The 7,021-nt window shown below is 46.0% G+C and overlaps 1 pseudogene; it reads right to left on the bottom strand.

The window, feature by feature from the left end:
* Window positions 1–1,895: 1,895 nt before the first annotated feature.
* LOC135903262 (uncharacterized) lies at window positions 1,896–2,649 on the bottom strand (annotated as a pseudogene).
* Between the last annotated feature and the right edge of the window lie 4,372 nt (window positions 2,650–7,021).

Genomic DNA, 7,021 nt, shown 5'->3' with positions numbered 1-7,021 from the left:
TTTGAAATAGCCAATTTGAAATAAAAGTGCGCTTCATCCTGAGACATGTCGTTAGCGGCGGTAACCTTGGGGTGATAGATGTCTAAAATTATTGGATTCTTCTTTTCTTCTTTAGCGATTGCTAAAAAAGAAAAGAAGAATCCAATAATTTTAGACGTTTAATTTCAAGGGGATCCTCGTAATCAAGCAGTTTAAGTGAGCTCTCCATACAAGTCATATCGACGTTTGGATTCGGAAAAATACAATTAGGAACTGTGTCGCGACGAATTTCGCCTATCAGAGCACGCGTTACGGAAGCTGGAAGATTTCGGTACAGCGCGCTCTGAAAGACTTCACAACCTCCGCCAGGTGGTGCTACTGCGACCTCTTGAAAGCGCCTCCAATGTTAGAAAGTTTCTGTTTGAGGTCGCGTCACCGTGCCACTGGGGGTTGTCTCTCTACGGCAGAGCACGTGCTCTCTCTCTCTCTCTCTCGTCACTCGTGGCGCTCGCGTCGCTGTGTGTTGAATAGTAGCGTGTGTACTGATTCGAAAACAGCAATGCGTAAACTATAGCGCCCACTTCCGGAAGTTGTGGCAGAAGCGTCACTTCCGGAAGCTGAGCAGAAGGCACTATTCGCGGAGGGAACCCCAAGAAATGCGAGCGTATGTTGCGCCTCTCGGTGTGGTGTGTTAATTAAAACGTGGAGATAAGATGTAATCACAAATGCCCAGTATGTTTCGCGCCTCGGCAACAAGATCTTCTGCAACATAAAGCTTACGGTATACACCACTTCAATGCAAAAGAAGCCACCAGGCTTACAAATGTGTGAAACGAAGATTAAGTACTGCTTGTTTATTTATTTCCAATGCGAAGAGCGCTAATAGCATTTCGGGGATGTTGAGTGTCATTCGTATTGTTTAGTAGGTGCATGTGCATTGGCGCAAACGACCACTTTTGTGTTAGTCTGTCTCAGAAACATGGGAACATGCGCGCGATTTTTCTTGCAACCGATTTCAAAGCCTTTGTACACAGCAGTCACATGTCTTCCCAGGCCCAGTGACTTTAGGAAGAAAACGGCATCACAACAATTTCTGCAGTACGATTACAACGTCATTGCGTGTTTAAAAAAAGTACATGAAACAGCACTTCCGATTTAGCGTTGTTGAAAAATGATTAGCATGACATAGAGTCGGCCGAGGTCGTTCTAAAAAGTGGCCTCCTTGTAGATGCTTTTGTAAACTGTATGTTAATGTCGTGATATTGTTTTAATTCGCTGCCGCATAGTAAGTCCACTGACCACGTAACCTTGACCGGAGGCCCCAATACAGCCTTTGACCATGGGACCTACTGTTGTATTGCATATCCGTCAAAACTTGTAACCACACTGAAGCAATAAAAAAATCAAAAATACAATTTGTCAGTTTGCAGTCCAGTGACAATACAACAAAGCAAAGCAAATTAACATTATAAAAAAGAAATAAATGGTTTCCGTTTTGCCTGTTAGCTGAGAAATCACAAATGGAAGCGGGGGGGGGGGGGCGGTAGGGAGTGGTGCATTAAGTAGCAAATGCACTGGCCTGGCCGTAAATATAAATATAGATATACAACGTAAAATAAAATTAATGAACGAAAAGGTTCAACACGGAAGTCGAATAAAACATACAACTGGTGTGCACTGTTAAACATTTTATTCGATAGCAAAGTGGGACATAATATGCGACACTATTCCTTCAAACAGGAGGAGTACACAAAGTACAGAATTCACGTTTCGTGCACGCATTTCAATAGCCAACCACATAAATGCCTGTTCTTATTTACATTACATGCTTAAGTGTCACTGTGGCATACATCAAACAAGAATCGGCTTGCAAACTGCACATCCAGCAAACTCCTGGTGGCTGCTTCTTTTGTCTCTCACGGCCGCAGACCAGCAAATGCCTGTTGCCAAGGCACAGAACCCTCCCTACTCACAAAGTATGAGCAGAAAAGGTCTCTTGTTTCCGCTGCCACTGTATAATTGTGCCCAGTTGGAGGACGCAGACTGAACATTGCTGAGGTGCCACTGTCCTGGGTGGTGCGCCACTGGCCACTGGTGATGTTGCCTTATGCATCTTCAGTGTCCACATAGTTCGCCGTCATGTAGATCATGGCATCACGCAAGGAGTTGTGTATGACACAACATGCCATGACAACGCAGTCTGCATCTTGTGGCCGCAGGTTGATGGCACGCCGAAAGATCCTGAACAGGGAGACCATCAATCCAAAAGCATTTTCAACGCACCTCCTGCAAACGTAAGTAAAAAAAAAATTCAACATAATGACGGGCAAATTTTGTGCTTTTGGTTGTCTGGCTCTGTTTAGACGGTAAAGATGCGCTTGTTTTCATCCTGTCACCTCCCAGAATATGGCCGCAGGAAATCCGGACGAAGCTGAAATGCTTCATCTCCAACGAAAACGTAAGGAGCAACGATGTTTGTGCCAGGCAGCTGCTTATAGGAAGTGGAAGGCCGAGCAAGCCCAGTGATTTTCCAAAGCTAGAAGCACACAATGTACCACCATCACTATGACGTCCATACGCCCCAGCATCAACTCATATGAATTTCTTATTGCTGTCAACAGCGGCCATGAGGACGACGGAGTATGTGCCCTGTAATAAAATAAGACTATAAACACATGTTATGAAAATATGACCTACAGCGTTAATTACCTTGTAGTTGTAATGCAAGCTGCCTAAATTAGGAGGGGATTGTATCTGAACGTGCTTGCCGTCGACAGCACCAAGACAGTGAGGGAAATTCCATTTTTCCTCGAATTCTTGGGCTACCTCTTGCCAGGCGCCAGTACTCTGCAGCTCAGTAACGAAAAAAAGTCGCTCTTAGCGTGTGAAAAAAGATTTGTTCGATAGAAGCGCACCCGAAGCAAGCTAGTTCATGCGCACAGGTACTTTAGAAAACTAGCTCAAGGAGTCGAAGTTTGAACCACACTGTAAGTTCCGGTAGTAAACAGCCTCCATGTCTAGTGGCTAAATGCGTACCTTTAGGTATAAAGGTTGCCCTGTTCTCCACAGCAGTCTGCATACGTGATGCACAATGGTCGCCACCGTTGAGATGCCAACCGTGAAGCTTATTGCAACATTTTGCACGTAGATGTCAGATGCGAGGTACCTGAAGAACAAGGTGCTAAGATTGATAACACAGCACTCGGTTTAAAAAGAAAAAATTAAAGGAAGCTTATGTTCTGTTTAACGAAGGAAAACATCACAGCGTAAGACACAACGTCTGCTCTGTCCGGTCGTTTGTTATTTTTTATTTATTTCATTGCATACACACAATACCGTTTGGAGTCATAGCCTTGGCGGCTAGTTTGGGGTCCAATAACAATATAGACATAAGAAGAACAGCGTACTTATAGTACGAGACAACTTAAACACATGTTATGAAAGCATTTTTACATGGAAAATATAGAATAAACAAAAGACTGCCATGACATCAGGGGATACAAATGGAAAGACCATGTGAGCATTCATGAAAGAAGTTTTTTAAGCATTGCACAAAGTATCGGCTGGTCATTATACTGAGTAGGAGTGCGTTCCATATTAGAGCACCGTTGTACTCCACGAGTCTCTGTCCATATAAATTGTGACATGGTGGTAAGTTAATACAGTTGTTACTAGCTACCCTCGTGTTTCGTGCCGGAAAATTAAATATTGTGATAGGTAGCGAATATTATAACGTATTACTGCATTAACTACCTGAACAACTCTTACTTTATACGCCACACTGAACGGCAGAACACGAAACAATCGAAACAGATGTTTACATGGATGAGCATGTTGAGGAAAGGTAACTATTCGTAGCGCCCGTTTTTGAAGACCGACGACAGGTTCTACACAGGTTTTGTACGTACTGCCCCAAGACTGTAAACAATAATAAAGGTTACTTTGTATAAAAGCAAAGTATCCGCAAAACTTGAGGGTCAAAACATTGACGGGCTTTAGCGATACATGACAACCATACGCCAATTTGGAACATACCTTACCAATTTAATATTTCCAATGGATATCAGATACAAAGGGTCTGTCCCTCTCTCTCACACACACATGCACACGCACACGTGCACGATCCGTCCCCTCTCATCGTCGAAACTCCACCCCTGCTCCAAGATGTAAACACAACAGGAGCGACGCCCTGCCCTTACCAAACCCCGAGGGCAAAGGCTGCCTCCGTCGAGCTGATGTCGTCTCCACTCTCCATTCCGGCCACACGAGGATTCGTTTCGCTTTTTCTAAGCAACGCCGATGTTATAGGCAAGGCGTCTTGAATGCGCATGTGCGGTTAAATAAATACAAGAACACAAAAATACAAGGTTAGAGCAACTTCTCGTGTTCTGCATCATTCTTCTATTTTGACCAAAGAATAATGGTGTATGTAAAGTTACTGAGCATGTGTTGGTGGGCTAGTTGGTTAAGCATGATTACAAAAACGGCGCCGAATAAAACAACGCACGAAGAAGGGAAACACGAGACAGCACGTAGGCGCTGTCTCGTGTTTCGTGTTTCGCGCCTACGTGCTGTCTCGTGTTTCCCTTCTTCGTGTGTTGTTTTATTCGGCGCCGTTTTTGTAATTATGTAAAGTTAACTGCATGCAGAAATAGCCTAGCATTTCCTTTGCCTATAAATGCAACACGTTAAGAGATCTATAAGCGTAAGATGTTATTTTATGCGGCTTTTCAAGACGTCTTGCCGAAATGAAACAGAATATTTAGACAGATATACCAGAATCAGCTTTCAGTGTTCTTTCCTGAACATCACTATAGTTACGGCGTCAAAACGGTTAAAAAAATAGTAAGATGAGATAACTACATCGCAAGTGGTGCCAGGCATTGACTGAGACCAATGCTGCTTAGGTATAGCTTGCTTACCTGGGTGCAATAACGAGCCGCGCACGTAAGGGCAGTGGTTCGCGCACGACCTGATCAAACCTGCTTCGGCAAGTGAGTGCAGAGATTCAGAGGCCTCCGGTGACATTCTGTAATACTTTCTGAAGTATTCCTTGTCTCGCGACATCAGCAAGGGCAGCTGCACAGCACAAACGATTTTTACTTTTCCATGTTTATCTGTAGGAGCCCCCCGGAGCAAAAGCTTCCTGTACAAGTTCGAACTCACCGTTGTGTAAAATTCTGACTCCTGCTTCCGGTTCTCCCAAAGTACCCACCAGCGCCGGTGGCTTAGGAGCTTCATGAACAATTCCTTTTTCTCCAGCTCACACTGTTCATTTAAAAGGAGAAGCTTCACGCTATCCAGGTCGGGAGCAGGTGCGGTCTTTAACGTTCTGCACGTACCCACTCGGTCGTCATCTTCATCGCTACAAATTGTGCCAGGTGCTTGCACACTCAACAGTAGCTTCTGTTGAGAATTGCTAGCGACCGTCGCACGTTTCTTGCAACCATGGTTGGGGGCCCGGCGACGCACCGTGGGAGCCGGCGAACGGACGAGAGGCGCACCGCCCTGCAGGGCTGGCGTCCCGACCAGCGCCTCGACCCGCAACATGATCAGTGCCCCGTGTTTTCGGCGGAACGCCTGCTGGGCGCGAATGGCCGGCGCCTCCGAGAAGGACGAAGGCGTCGGTGTGGCCAACGGACAACTTGTATTTTGTATTTTTCTTTTCTCTTCCTTTTCGCTTCACTGCGATGTCTTTTGTAACATAAATTTTCAGTCTTGAAGCGAACCCCGACGAGTGGGCATCGTTCCTTCGAGGCTCCTGCGTGCGAAGGAGCCTCATTCGCGCCCCACTTTGTGTGAAACGTCTCATATTAAGAGAGCTACGGGTGACTGCAAGTTACCCTCCTCCATACAGTCAAACAGCCAGGCCCTGTCCCCTTGCGCTTGCGTTTACTGTAATACCGGACTCGCGAAACGCGATTGCGTCTTCCGGTGTAAAATGACGGCCGCAAACACGCAAATCATGGCGCCGATCGGGTAGCGGCAGTCGGATGCGCTGCAGCCAGTCCGCTCGTCTGCTGCCTTGCAGAGGGACACGATGTCGCAGCTTGACATATTGCCAGTCACTACGTTTGCAGTCCACAACGCAACAAAGTTGAATCACAGTGCTCGCGAAAAGACTGAGACCGACTCTGCACCGCGCTCTCGTCAAAATGGAGCACATTGTATGAGAAGCAGACGACGCTTGCTGTGTGCCGGAAGTGCTTAAGTGTAGCGAGAAATTGTTCTTGTGCATTCTCTTTCTGTTACTTTCTTTTTATAGAAACAAACTCACTATCATTCCAGCCATTACGAACATCATTTGTTCACCATAAAGGTGGAAAAATTATTGACGACGCGCCCTGGGCAGCGAATCAGATAGCTCGCCCTACTGACGTCTATTGGGTGATTTACGTCGTATGGGTCACGGCCGAACTCGAGTCCGGCCGTGTATGGGTAGGGGCGGCTGAAAATTCCGCCAAGCAGTGTGCCGCGATAAACAGCGATGTCCATTTTTAAAACATTATAATAAAATACACGCTTTCCACGGAGCACTTAGATGCGTCAATTAATGATCAGAAGGACCTACTGTAAAGATTCTACGTTTGTACAAAATCGTCAAAATCATTTCAGGGTCCCTTTAAGAAATAAATCTTTGCCCTTAAACGCATGCAGTCAACTAGCTGAGAACTATATATTAAGATAGACGCGCTAAAAATATAGAAGCACATCGAAATACTGTGCGGATTCCCGTTACCGCGAGCAGCGCATTCAAACTGCCCGCTTATATCGGTACCCAGTAAACGGGAACCGGAAGTTAAGGGTTAGTCTCCAGTGTATCAGCTTGGTATGCTACAGTCACTAGGGTCGCTGGGTTCTTTGGGAGTACCCCCTCCTTAGAAGCATTTCCTTTCTCTAGGCTAATGGTTTCAGTTTGGTTGGTAACAACTTTATTTATAGTCCTGCAGAGCTTTCGGCGACGGGGCCTGAAGTCTCCCACGTGGGGACGTCGAGGTGTCGCCTCGCCGCCGCCTCGCGGGCCTGCTGGACGGCCCAGAGT

This window comes from Dermacentor albipictus, chromosome 2, assembly GCF_038994185.2.
Source record: "Dermacentor albipictus isolate Rhodes 1998 colony chromosome 2, USDA_Dalb.pri_finalv2, whole genome shotgun sequence".
Lineage (NCBI taxonomy): Eukaryota > Metazoa > Arthropoda > Arachnida > Ixodida > Ixodidae > Dermacentor > Dermacentor albipictus.
This window is presented reverse-complemented; position numbering and strand designations above follow the sequence as displayed.